The following is a 15,216-nucleotide window of genomic DNA, read 5'->3' on the forward strand; positions in this document are numbered from 1 at the left end:
TCCAAAAATATGACATGACTCCTCAAATAGTTACCTTACCTAATGTTAAAATACCTAATTTGTACAAAATACAAGTGGAGTGATTCCTCCTATATTTTCTATTAATTCTTCAGAAGGAACTCTTGGCAAAATAATAATAAAAATAATAGTTATTATAATAATTATCATTATTTAGGAAATACCAATAAATATTAACAACCACTATAAAAACTACACTACTACCAGAGGGAAGACATGTTGGTGGCAAATGTTTCAGTTTAATTCAGTTAACATTTCCCCCAACAACTTTCAGAATTTTTACATGTTAAACACCGAGATGAAATACCTGAAGAAAATCCTGGAGAAAAGATATGGAGGAGACAGAGAGGTTTTCAGTAGCTGAAAAGCTTTCACATAGAAAAGGTATTTAATTATTTTGAATTAGTACAGAGGGCAGAATCAAGATTGTAGAAATTTAAGGAGGGAGATTTAGATTCAAATATTTTTTTTTAAATTATCAGCTAAAATTGCATTAGAAGTCACACTAGACAACTTTATTGCAGTCATTTAAAACAATATGCTCTCAAAAGTCCTATTCTTCCCAGGAAAATTCCCCTGACTAATCCAAATCTGATTATGGGGCTCGGGGTGTGGCTCAATGTTAGAGCACTTGCCTAGTATGTTTGAGTCCCTGGGTTCAATCCCCAGTTCTGCAAAAAAAAACTTAAAAATAAATAAATAAATAAAAGTGGTAGAGCACTTGCCTAGATCTTGTTGTCCTAGAGCACACAAATATCTCTAACAGAACCTACCAACCTAAATGGTAGCTGTTACTTTAAGAATTTTCCCTTCCTCTTAAACAGTGAATGCTTTGAATTGAAGAAGTAGAGGTTTTGCTAAGTCTCTAGCATGCAACACCAAGTGGGTAGCATATACTCATGTCTGTGAAATAAGAGATACAAAATGATGAATTTGGTTCTTAATATCTATTGGTCATATAACTTTCAGCAAACTGTTTATCCTTTTGATCTTTCATTTCATCACATGCAAAATGGGCCATAACCTAAACCAGAAGACGATAGTAAAAAATAAATGAAACACAGGATACAACATGTTTTCTAAACTATAAACACCCTAAAATCTAAAGTGGAGTGAAAATGGAATCCAGAGGCTATGTGCAACAGCAATTCTCTATCCATGATTTGTTCATGTGGAGGTTTAGTAAGATTGTGAGAGAACCCCTAAAAATGAAATTCCTATTATATTTAACCAACCCCAAGATCATCTTCCAAGTGAGATTTTATTATTCTTTGAAAATTAGTATATATTGTTCATCTTTTCTGCATATGAAAATGAACTCATATTTGGATCCCAAAAATCTATCACAAATGCCAAAGTAAATGAACAGATAAAAGGAATTATTGTACTATTAGACATATACTAAAAATTGTTGTTTCCCCCTTCTATTATTGTAATTCCAAAATAAATTTGTCTAAAGGAATCATTTTCTAGGTGATATCTTAGCTGATTTTATAAGAATATTTACCACGTGATAATGTGAAGGCTTTAGAAATGATATAAACTATACAAATAGTTTTCTAAGATGTTTAGTATTAATTTAGTATTAAATTTATTCATTATTTATTAGTATAAGAGTAAAATCAGAAAAGAAGTACTTCAATTTATTGTGCATTTGATTTAAAATGACAATAACAATACTCTCAATTTTAAGTTTTTAAGTGACCTCGGAATCAGACCAGAGACCCTGCAGATCATAGAAGAAAAAGTAGGTCCAAATCTTCACCTTGTTGGTCTAGGACCAGACTTCCTTAACAGGACTCCCATAGCACAAGAAATAAAAGCTAGAATCAACCACTGGGATAGATTCAAACTAAAAAGCTTTCTCTCAGCAAAGGAAACTATCAGCAATGCGAAGAAAGAGCCTACAGAGTGGGAGAATATCTTTGCCAATCATACTTCAGATAGAGCACTAATCTCCAGAATCTATAAAGAACTCAAAAAACTCTACTCCAAGAATTCAAACAGTCCAGTCAACAAATGGGCTAAGGAAATGAATAGACACTTCACAGAAGATCTACAAGCAATCAACAAACATATGGAAAAATGTTCAACATCTCTAGTAATAAGAGAAATGCAAATCAAAACCACCCTAAGATTCCATCTCACCCCAATTAGAATGGCGATTATCAAGAATACGAGCAACAACAGGTGTTGGCGAGGATGTGGGGAGAAAGGTACACTCATACACTGCTAGTGGGGCTGCAAATTAGTGCAGCCACTATGGAAAGCAGTGTGGAGATTCCTTAGAAAACTTGGAATGGAACCACCATTTGACCCAGCTATCCCACTCCTTGGCCTATACCCAAAGGACTTAAAATCTGCATACTACAGAAATACAGCCACATCAATGTTCATAGCTGCTCAATTCACAATAGTCAGACTGTGGAACCAACCTAGATGCCCTTCAATTGATGAGTGGATAAAGAAACTGTGGTATATATATACTATGGAATATTACTCAGCCATAAAGAATGATAAAATTATGACATTTGCAGGCAAATGGATGAAATTGGAGAATATCATGCTAAGTGAGATAAGCCAATCTCAAAAAGCCAAAGAACGAATGATATCGCTAATAAGTGGAGGTTGACACATAATGGGGGGGAGGGAAGGGTTAGAGTTAGGGTTAGGGAGGGGGGCAAGTATGGAGGAAGGAACTACTGTATAGAGGGTAAAGAGGGGTGGGAGGGGTGGGGGGAAGGGAAAAAATAACAATGAATCAAACAACATTGCTCTATGTAAATTTATGATTACACAAATGGTATGCCTTTACGCCATGTACAAACAGAGAAACAACATGTATCCCATTTGTTTACAATAAAAATAAATAAATAAATAAATAAATAAAGTTAGAGAGAATTGAAAAAAAAAAAGAATAAAATTGAGCTCAGAGAGAAAGGTGGAATAATAAAAAAAATCAATTTTGTTATAAATATTGACTTTAACATTATATGTATCTAAGAGAGGTTTAATATAATGAAAATAAAATTCTAGGTATTTCTGTTACACATTAAAAAAAAAAATAAGTGGCTTTACATGTATCATATAATTTAACTTATAAACAGCTACTATTACCTCAATATTTTCAATGAGTGAATAAGTTGATGGTAGATAAGTACTCTGCTTAAAATCCTTAGTTAATACACAGAAGAGACTGAATTACAACTCAGTTATTCTGTGTGTGGGGTTTAGATTCAAATTTATTCAAAGATGAAGTATACATTTAAATGTAATTTTTAAGGTATAAGGTAGAAACCATTTATAACCACAAGTATAAATAATATTAAGTGAAACCTGAATAACTCAATAAAGAATTAACATCAAACCCTATTGTTCTGCCCAACAACACCCTCTCTACTATAATGTTCTGCCTTGTCATAGGCCCGTAGCATTGGAGCCATCCAATGATGGACTGAAACCATGCACCAAAGTAAATCTTTCCTCCTTTAAGTTGATTTTCTCAGATATTTTGTGACAGCAACAAAAAGATGACTAACACACCCAACTCAAGCAAGCTTTTAAAATATAACCAATAGGATATCATTTCCAGAATGCTTGCATGAAGCCCTCTGCTGACCAACAGCCAGCTAAACAAACATAACTAACAAAAACCAGTAACAAAAAATAACTATTCAAAATCTCTTGAACAGCCTCATCAATATTTATAACAGCATAATCCATAATAGCTAAATTATGAAATCAACACAGATGCCCATCAACAGATGAATGGGTTAAAAAATTGTGTGTGTATACATACATATATATATATATATATATATATGTATGTATACACACACACACACACACACACACAGTGGAGTTCTACTCAGCCATAAAGAAGAATGAAATTATGGCATTTGCTGGTAAATGGATGGAAATGGAGAATATCATACTAAGTGAAATAAGACAAACCCAGAAACTCAAAGGCCAAATGTTTTCTTTCACATGTGGAAGCTAGAGTAAAGGAAAAGAGAAGGGAAGAATAGGATATCATAAAGATATAGGGAAGATCAATAGTGTAGAAGAAGGAGATTGAGAGGCAGAGTAGAGGGATAGAAAGGGAGAGGCAATGCAAAACAAATTCTTAAAAAATCATGTTATGTGCATATATAAATATAGCACAGGGAACTTCACCTTTCTGTGTAAGTAAAAAGAACCAAATATAAATAAATAGAAGAGAGTAGGAAAGTCTAGCAGAGTAGAGGAAAGAACAGGAAAGGGAAGGAGTAGGGAGGAAATGGGGAGAGGTAAAAGGAGGCATCATGAACTGAAATCAATTTCCAAGTGTGTTTGATTATTTTGGGATGAGCCCACTACTATGTATGATTATAAAATTAATAAAAATATAAACAAAATCTCAGGAAATTGTCCTAAAAGCAAACAAATGAAGGCACATTAATTGAAGAAAATCTACTAAAACTTGAAAAGAGCGGTAAGGTACTATGACATTTGAAAAATAATCTATCCCTATCTTTCTTCATTCCAGTTCAATGTCAAAGTCATTCCATTTCAGATAAGTACAACCAAGAACATAGATTTCCTTCTACCACCAGCCTCCACTTGAAGGCCATGTATCTCCCATGGAGGGACAGATGCCAGTATTTCTCACACCCCCATTCTCTGCTATTCAGAGACTAAACTCCAGGAAAATGCAGCTGAGATGTCAGGAGCTCTCTTTGTACAGTCAGACATATCTATGGAGCAAAAGCTCTGTCTGAGGGGCAGAACATCAATAACACTGGTCCCCTTCACCCTTATTTCATCTCACTCATCAGGTATGGTCTGCATATGAGCCCCAGCAAGCGAAGACCAGGGGCTACTTCCCATAGTCAGCAGCCTGCTCATAAAGTAGCAGTGTCACTCTGAGAGAAGTAAGCCATGGTCACTATCCCATGTTCTAGAGCCAGAGATTTTTCCCAGAAGAAAAGGCAGTCATATGAACAGATAATTCTCCTAAAGAAACAGACATTTTTTTGCGAAACCATATGTGGGAAAAGTTCAATCATATGAGTCCTCTTAAGAACAATTAAGATTTTGATAGCAAACAATTATGAAGAAGCAGGTAGTGCCATGAGAGCAATAAACTAAACCATTAAGGTAGACATTTCATCAGGAGAAAAGACAGTTCAGACAAGCCCTCCTGGGGTGGAAAAAAAAAAAAACCTGCAAAAACTCACCTCAAAAACTGCCATACAAATTTAACTGAATCACACTGTAGAACAATTTATATCCCAGGGCATTGTCAAAAACAATAGAGCAATCAAGCAGAATTCAGTGGAACTAAGAGCTAGGTGTGATACAAATAGAGGCAGACAATTCAACAGATACCAGGGGAAAGAGGAGAGCTCTGTTAAATCCAGTTATGACAGAACAACAGCATGTGTCTAAGGTTGCACCCCTCTGAGATAACTGGAGGGTAACACTAAGGGAGAAATGGACTTCCTTAAAATAATCCACCAGTCACCAATGAATACCTAAAAAATAACATGTGCCCCTTCCCCTAGAGTGGGAGATCAGTATAGAGAATTGTTATAATACATTATCTAAAGTTTTATATTTAAAAAATTATAAGTTGTGTGCTATGGTCTGGGTATGATCTGAGTATTTTCTACCTCTACTCCAGTGCCCCAGTGGTTCATATATTAGAAGTTTGGCCCCTACTATAGTAATTTTAAGAGGTGGTAGGTGAAATCTAATGAGAGGTTGCAAGACCAGCAGCCCCTGCCCATGCTCTGGTTTCCTGTCTTGCCATGAGCTCCCTCTTGCACATACTCCCACCATGATACTGTCTGCCATAACATGATGTCAACAAGAAGGGCCCACTCTAGAGCTGATGCCATATAGTCTGGACTTTGAACCTCCAAAACTGGGCTAAATAAGTTTCTTTTCTTTTAAAAAATGTAGGCCATCCAGTATTTCATTATAGTACAGAAAACAAACTAATATACCAAACAAAGAAACAGGATTGAATAAGACATGCATTCACACAAAAAAACAAAGAAACAAACTTTAAGAAGGTCCAAGTATCAAATTTAACAAAGGTTTCAAAATAGCTATCATAAGGAAAGTAAAATTATAATATTCTATCAAATACACACCCATAGAGATATACAAATTATTTAAAAGAACCAACTACACATTCTAGAATTGAAAAATATAATACCCAACATGAAAAATTCACTATAGTATATAAAAATAGATTTAAACTGGCAAAATCAAAAAAACTTACAAAGAAATTACATAAGAATAGAGAAAGAATAAAGAAAAAATTAACAAAGCCCCCAAAATATGTGGTAAATATTTTGTGAATACCATGTGAATATCATGTGAATACCAGAACAAGAGAAAGAAGAGAGTGAAAGACAAAAAATATAAGACAAATTGAAATTTTTTTCACTTTATTTTAAACAAAACAAACCATTAAATTACATATCTAAGAATCTTGACAATATGCAGAATAAATACAAATATATAAAGAACATTAATAAATATGCTGTTGATATCAAAGATAAAATATTGAAAGCAGCAAAAGAAAAATGATGCATCCTATACAAGGAAACTAACTTTTAACAGTTAATTTCTCATCAAGAACAATGGAGGTCAGAAAGTAGTGAAGTGATATACACAAATATACAAAGTACTAAAAAAAAAAAATCCTGTCAAGCAAGAATCTTATATCCATCAAAACATCAAAACTATCTTTCAAAAAGAATAGAGATCATCAAGAAAATAGATTATAATAAATGCTAACGAGTATGTGGGGGAAGAAATACACTCACATATTGTTGGTGGGACTGCAAATTAGTACAGCCACTTTGGAAAGCAATATGGAGATTTCTTAAAAAAGTAGAAATGAAACCACCATATGACTCAGTGATGCCACTCCTTAGTATTTACCTCAAAGACCTAAAATCAGCATAATAGAGTGATACAGGCACATCAGTGTTTATAACAGTGCAATTCACAATAGCCAAGTTACAGAAACAGCCCACAGGCCTGTCAACAGATAAATGCATAAATATGAAGTTTTACTCACCTATGAAGAATGAAATTATGGTATTTACTGGTAAGTGGAATTTGAAAGCATCATGCTAAGTGAAATAAGTCAACCTCACAAAGTCAAGGGTCAAATGTTTTCTATGATAGGGAAGAGCAAAATAAGGGGAGGAAAGTGGGAATACCATGAAAATGGAAGGAAGATCAGAGGAATGGAGAAGGGGTGTTGGGTGGGGGAGAGGAATGGAAAAGAGTAGGAGCATTGGAATGAGATTGATCAAATTTTCTATGTAAATGTACCATGGTGAATTCCACTTTTATGTATTCCTATAAAGTATCAATTAATAAAAGCAATAAATAGATGGGGGGAAGGCCAAGGAAGTAGAGGAAGGAGAACAGGGACAGGGGGAGAAGATAAGGGAGGAAGGAGGTACTAGGAATTGAAATGGGACAAATTATATTCCATGCATGAGTGATTATGTCTGAAGGAATTCCATAATAAAAATTATAAAACATAATAATTTTTAATACTTTTTGAATAATTTCAAAAATTAAATAAAGGTGAAACATAACATTCCCATCCTCAAACAGACAGAAATATTAGAGAATATGTTCAAGCAGAAATTCTTCAGGTAGAAAGTAAATGACCATAAATAATAATTCAAGTTCACAGGAAAAAACAAAGGTCAACAGTAAAGTATAAGTAATTCTGAAATTATAAAAGACAATATAAAATGTATACCATCAAACTAGATAAGAAAGCAAGATCTAACTATGTGCTGTCTATAGAGGTGCACTTCAGATTCAATGTCACAAATAAGATGAAAGTAAAAGGACTGAGAAAGATACACCATGCAAGTAGTGACCTTATGAAACCTCAAGTGCCCTATAGTAGTATCAGAACAGACTTGAAACAAAACAAGCAAAAAGGTACTACTAGATACAAAGCCTTGTTTTACAATGATAGAGTCATCCTTCAGGAAGTTCTAACAATTCTAAACACACATGTGCCCAACAACAAAGCAAAATACATGAAGCAAAAACTGGCAAAACTGAACAGAAAACAGACACTTAGAGAATATTAGTTGAAGACTTCAAAGTTCCACTTAAAAACTGGACAGAACACAAGCAGAATAATAACAACGGAACAAAAGATTTGAACGACAATACATGTCATCAATTTTTTTTGTGGGGGGGGGAGAGTAGAGTACCAGGGATTGAACTCAGGGGCACTCAACCACTGAGCAACCTTCTCAGCCCTATTTTGTATTTTATTTAAGACAGCATCTCACTGAGTTGCTTAGCGCCTCACTTTTGCTGAGGCTGGGTTTGAACTCCCAATCCTCCTGCCTCCCTCTCCAAGCTGCTGGGATTACAGGTGTGTACCACCAACCTAGCCATCATGAAGATTTAATAGTAATCTACAGAACTCTCCACCAGAACTAAGTAAAATACACATTTTTCTCAAGTATGCATGGAGCATTTTCTAGGACAAAATAAGCCTCAGTGAACCTGAGGACTAAATAATACACAGTAGTTCTCCAATCACAATGGAATAGAATTATATATCAGTAGAGAAATAAATTTGAAAAATGTGCAAAATGGATGAGCATTGTAATCATTATGATAACACAAAGATACAATTACAAAACACCACATATGCTTTCATTTATATAAAATCTCCATACAAGGCAAATGTATGGAGACAGAAAGTAGATTAAGTGTTTGCTGAGCCTGAGGGGAGGGTAGAGGAGCAGCAACTGCCAAAGGGTATGTAGTTTCTTTGTGGAGTGACGAAAACTGATTGTGGTTCTGGTGGTAAACTCTATTAATACACCAAAAGAACCTAGAAATTCTACCCTTTATATATGTGAGTCGTGAGATATGTGAATTATTCTCTCCATGAGGTTGTTAAAAAAAACTAATTTTTATATTCAATTGATTTAGCTATATAATATACCTACTTTAGTAAACATCACTGGGGCTTGCTTTAGATGACAAATATAAATCTGATAGATTATTTTTAGTAATTTCTATACATAAAAGAATCAATAATTCTTCACTCTATCAGATGAGATATCAGTATCTTCTGAACAACAAATGCACAATACAGCTGTAGTTTCAAATGGTTATTTCTCATAATGACTTCAGACAAAAGCAACTCAACAACAAAAGTCAGTATTAGCAAAACCAAGCCATCTAATTTTATAGGAAATATTAAAAACATTTTCATCTTTAAAAATTTTTTTTGCTTGTCTCTTTCAGCTTGAACCATTAATAAACTCATACAGTAATCCAAATTAATAAATAACATGATGATACTTTTTAGATATATACTGGACAACATTCAAAGCAAACAAACTGAGTAACAGGCAAGAAAGATGGCTGCATTTATTTTAGGTTTTATTTCCACAATCCATACTGTGATGAATGATTATGTTTATCTATGTCAGCATAGTAATGTAACTTTTGAGAATAAACATTCTGAATGTAATTTATTGGCTGCTTATCACAGTAACTTTTCTTTCACATGGCGTAAGTAAAAAGTGTAACATAACATGAAATATTGAGTTAACCTTTTACAAAAAGGCACTGAGTTGAATTCAGTGGATCTTGGGTAAAAAATAAATTGGATTGTGGAGAATGGTTACCAAGGATTTGACTTAATAATATTCCAAATGAAAGTGATATAAAATAAAAATACAGGACATGAGAGTGGTTGAGAGCTGTTAAAAACAATTTTCCAAAGCAAGACTTTTTAAAACTAGAAGTCAATATCATCGATAACTAAATACCTGGCAGAATAATATAGGAGAGTTCTACATTACATTCTTCCTAAGAAATGACGAAAGTCAGGTCCTAACAGGGTCACAGAGCCCCTCTCTAGATAAATTGAGTGCTTTAAGAGGGCCATTAACCCTTCAGATATAGGGTTATTACTTACAGAGGGAGAATTTTCTCTCATCAAAGAATTTGGTCCTCAAGTTTGCATTTTGAGATAGTGCTGATGCTGGAGGCAGAAAAACAGACTTTGAGAAAATTTAACTGTTCTAATTTTATTTAGTTGAAGAAATGATTGAATATGATTCAGGGCCAGTACACATGAAGTCAAGGAGTTACCTGTTGTCCCTGTTTCTTCACTCTGATTTGGGAAGCAGCTGGAGGCTACAGCATACACTGGAATTATGCATCCAAAGAGAGTGTTTTGTGCAATTCCTCAGAGAGCAGACAGAGGGGCCCATACTGACTACAATCAACAATTACAGGTCCTTGGTTAACAAAAAAAAAAAAAAAAAAAAAAAAAAAAAAAAAAAAGCACTAAAACTTAGCCCTAAAATATTGCAACTTCAGTATTTTTCAAGAGCTCATATTTCAGTTGTGGGAAACCACTTGACCAAATGTTCTCTTTCTAAAAATGGGTTTTGTTTCATAGCACGATATTGATTAACCAAATATAATGCACCATTAAGCTCTCTTCAGCCTGTGCACCTGAAATTGTTAACAAATATTTCCTGTTCAATCCTAGTTATTACCTACCATAATTCTCAGTAATTAAAAAGATACATATATATTAACATTTGGGGCTTACAGAACTAACTTGACAAATTCAATACTATCTTATTTAAATTATGTTTAAATTCTGTCTTTGATGGCATATCATTTTCTTTAGTTCATCTACTTGTATGAGGTAAATACAAATGATGGCCAGGTGGTGGTGGTGGTGGTGGCGTCACACGCCTATAATCCCAGCAACTCAGGAGGTTAGGCAGGAGGATCACAAGTTCAAAGTTAGCCTCAGCAATTTAGCAAGGTCCTAACTTAGCAAGATCCTGTCTCAAAATAAAATATTAAAAGGGCTGGGTTGCTCAGTGGTTAAGGTTTCAGGGTTTAATCCCTGGTACCAAAAAAATAAAAATAAAAAAATAAAAACAAAAATCACACTGTTCTCATTTTTTTTCATAATTGGATACAAGTAACTTGATTTCAATATAATTTTGTATTGCCCTTCATTTTTTTCCTTCATAAATATTCTCATCTAATGGGAACATAAAACACCAATCCATTGATGCTTTTGATCAATACTTGTTGCTTCTTCCAGGCACCAATCTAGAAAATGTTGATCGATGGAGGACTGCACTTTTTAGTACCTACTTGCTTAACATTCTCTTGCTTATAAATTCTCCATCTCAGCCAGTTTTCAGACCCTTTTCTATGTCTGTCAGTAGTCATAGTGTAGAACTATTTAAAATAGTATCTTAAATACATTAAGACACATATCTTAGAAACAAACAAGGTGCTTTTGGATACTGGACAAGCTCTCAGAACTGCTATAGTCAGTCTCCTGTGTAGTCGGAAACAGAACAGGGAAGAATTTAGCTTATTTGGCACTCCACATTGGGACAGACAACTTTGGAGTCTGAAAACCTTGGAAATCTGTGGTAACCAGTCCTCAGCAAGGATGATCACATTTTCAGACATTTTTGTTTGTTTCTTAATGTACTTCTATTTTCTATCAGGGCACAGCCCCTTAGGCTGGACTACTTTTTCCTAGTAATGATAGCAAACAGAAGTTATCTTCAATTTTTTTCACGTTATTACCTCTATACAAAGGCCTAATTTCCCATTATGCAAGGGACTAACTCATTCAGTAAATTAACAATTGATGAAGGAAATCACTGACACTTCTAAACCCTACAACTTTCCTTTTTTAAGCATTTTCAGAACAATATGCATATTATTTGAGGTTAAATTTGGGCTTAGTTCTTAGCTCTTCTAGTTTTGCTGTTTGTTTAAACCCTCAAACTCTTTTTTCTTCAACTGCTAAATGTTCATCAACAATAGTACTTATCCCATGGTATTGTTTTGAGAACTTACGGATATAACTAGAATGATGCACACAGTAAGGACTTACTACATTTTATCTATTTGTATGAGAACTAGGTTAGAGATGCCATTCAACAAATGTATATTCATGTTCCTGTACTGTCAATTGCAAATAATACAGGGGGGTTATTTTTTAAAGTATGGAAATATATAAAAAAATTAAAGCAACAGGTAAAATGTAACTATAAATAAGACAGTATGAAAAATAGAGATGTATTTCAGATGAAACCAAATTACCAGCTGAGTCATGGGTCCCTGAATTTATCATTGGCCTCTGCCCTGCAATTTCAAAAGCAGACTGCCTGAAAATGCCAATATGTGCTTCACAAATTAATACAGCAGTGTAGAAGGGTCATGAAATTCAAATACAGATTTTAACATCCATTACACATATATAGCAATGAAGATAACATTTTATAATACATACAAGTGTATATAACTCATGGACCTTTGGGCCCAACATGTTTAAGTGAATTTACATTACATTTTCTTCCCAGGAAAGACAGGTCAGGTAAAAAAAATAAGGAATTTATGAAGCAACAAAAAACTCATCAACTGGAAAGGAATGAACCCTTTCAAAATGCTAGTCGTGTTGTCCAAGAAATTTGATTCATTTCTATTGAACAAATAGTTAACAAAAAAGAAATAGTTTACACATCTTAAAACCTCACATCTATCATGTCACTCTTCAACTCAACAAGCTGAAATCTGCCACATGAACCTCTTGTCTGGCTTTGCAAGGCCAAATATGTGACTCTCTCTCATTATAAAATATATACCAGTGACAGGTACCCACATTCTCTTTAATTCAAAAAAGTCCTTTTATTTTCTTTAAGAAAATATGGAGAAGTCAAACAAAGGAACCATAACATACCCATTTGATATTCACCATACAATTCTTAATATAGAACAGAGCAAAGGTGGTGACTGTTCTGATGTAGACATTTTATTAGTCTGATTGGGCACTATTTCAGAATACCATAATCTGGGTAGCTTGAACAACAGACATCTGTTTTACATTCTGCAGGCTAGGAAGTCCAAGACCCAAATGCTGCATAATTTGGTTCATGTGAAAGACATGTTTCTTGGCATGCAGATGACTATTGTCTCACTATGACTTCCTGTGGGGGCGGCGGGGAATGAAAGCAAGCTCTTGATTATCTGTTCTTATAAGAGCACTAATTCCATTATGAGGTCCTCACCCTCATAACCTCAACTACCCCTAACTAACTCCCAATAACTGCATCTCCAAACACCACACATTGGGCATTAGGATTTAACATGTGAATTTTAAGGTGATATAAACAGTCTTACAACAGACATAGAAAAGATTCTTCTACCTCTCGAAATACGCAAACACTGCTAAGACTAACTTCAATTTATAAGGTAGCTTTATCTTAAGACTACAAATAGTACCACATTGATTTTACACTTTGATTTTTTTCAAGAAGAAAATTCAGAATAACCAAAGAGATATAACATAGTATTCCTTCAATTCAGGAAAAATAAAATAAAACAATATTACCAAATATACACTAGCTATTAATTATGCATATTCCTTTATTCTTTAAGCTCTTTGAATAATGAAACATTAATAACATATTGATATATGTACTACTTTATATTTTCATTATAGAAATTGAAAATAAAATATGTATAAAGTGATATGAAAATAAAAAGATGAAACATACTATTTTATTTGGAAATTTCACATGAATTATAGGCTTCTTAATTTAATACACTGTAGAACATTTGTGCATTATATATTTAAATTAAATATTTAGAAAAGGTAAAGCTATGAAATTCCATGCTAGAATAGTGCCTTATGTTCACAAAAGTTGAAGGTATGAATGAATTGATACAGATTCCCAAAACAAAATTTAAAAAGAGGAGAACTGATTGGGATTATTCCATGATCAAGAAAATACTAACAAGTTCACTAAGTAACTAAGAAGAATCATATTCTAGGCCTGGGGCTGTAGCTCAGTGGTAGACTGCTTGACTACCATGTATGAGGCACTGGGTTTGATCCTCAGCACCACATTAATATAAAAATAAAATAAAGGTATAAAAATACAATAACATTAAAAAAGAGTACCCAATCCTTCCCTTTAAAAAAAAAAGAAAATTCATATTCTGGAATTTATACTTTTTTCATACAAGAAAAATTAATCTTTTTACCTCAAAAATTGCTTTCCAAAAATAGTTTTCTGCCTATGTAAAACAGGCCATACAGAGTCTTTTTCAGTAATAGGAAACTATTATAATTCACCATTATATTAACTTTAGTGTATAAGATAAGTGGATTACGAGCTGACAAATGGAAAAACTGGAAAAAATACTTAAGGAGAAGGGAAGCAGGATCTGAAAACATTCAGATTTTTTTAAATAAATTAATAAGTAGACTGATTTTCAGGTTCACAAAATAATAATAAATCACATATCAACTGACTACCCTTCAACTATATGGTTAAGAGCTAATGAGAAACATAGGCAAGTGATTTGTATAAAAATAACTAAAATGATTCAAAGTGTCTATTCACTTTTTGATTTTATCAACTCAAGAATTGTTGTAAGGTAGCTATTCTTTTGAGAAGGATAAGAATGAAGCAAAGAGCTAGAGAGTTGGGGAATCTGACCATTTAATAAAAATACAAAATTATAAAACAACCATGTTAGCATCATGCTCTAAGTCTTAGTGTAACCTTCAACTCTATGGTTTTTTAATGCAGTATTGAGTGCTGTTAATTCACACTTGTACGCTGAAACTCAACTGCATTGGTTTCCTTTAGATCACAGCATTAATACACCTCTATTTACCCTCTACTTTTGTAACTTAATTATTTCTGTAGGCCTTGATAACAAGTTCTTGAACCTCTGCTGCCTGCCCTTCCACCATTCTTTCCTAAACAGTATTTGGCATTAATGATTACCTTTCTGCACCTGAGTTTTACATGTATATTCTAAACCCCAAGATATCTGTTCTGCTCTATAGTCACCAATTTCATTGAAGGCCAAAAAACCTATTTGCATTTCCATCATGATTTTAATTTCTTCATATCAAAAACAACACACTTTTTTCTTTTTTCCACACTACCTTTTTCCCCACAAAACCTTTAACTCCTCTTGATCTCTGCCAATAACACCACCAGTTCTCTTGTAAGTTGGTATTCATGTTGGGGTCAATCTATACAGCAGTTCCTCTGTTTCTTTAATCCACACTATGCCAGTCCAAGAAAGTCACATATGGCCTGACTTTTGAATTCCCTATTTGTC

The 15,216-nt window shown here is 33.7% G+C and overlaps 1 protein-coding gene across 5 annotated transcripts in view; it reads right to left on the reverse strand.

The window, feature by feature from the left end:
* DPYD (dihydropyrimidine dehydrogenase) overlaps window positions 1–15,216 on the reverse strand; it is an 845,662-nt gene that overhangs the window by 808,622 nt on the left and 21,824 nt on the right. The window lies entirely within an intron of this gene.

This window comes from Sciurus vulgaris (assembly GCF_902686455.1).
Source record: "Sciurus vulgaris genome assembly, chromosome: 1".
Taxonomy (NCBI): domain Eukaryota; kingdom Metazoa; phylum Chordata; class Mammalia; order Rodentia; family Sciuridae; genus Sciurus; species Sciurus vulgaris.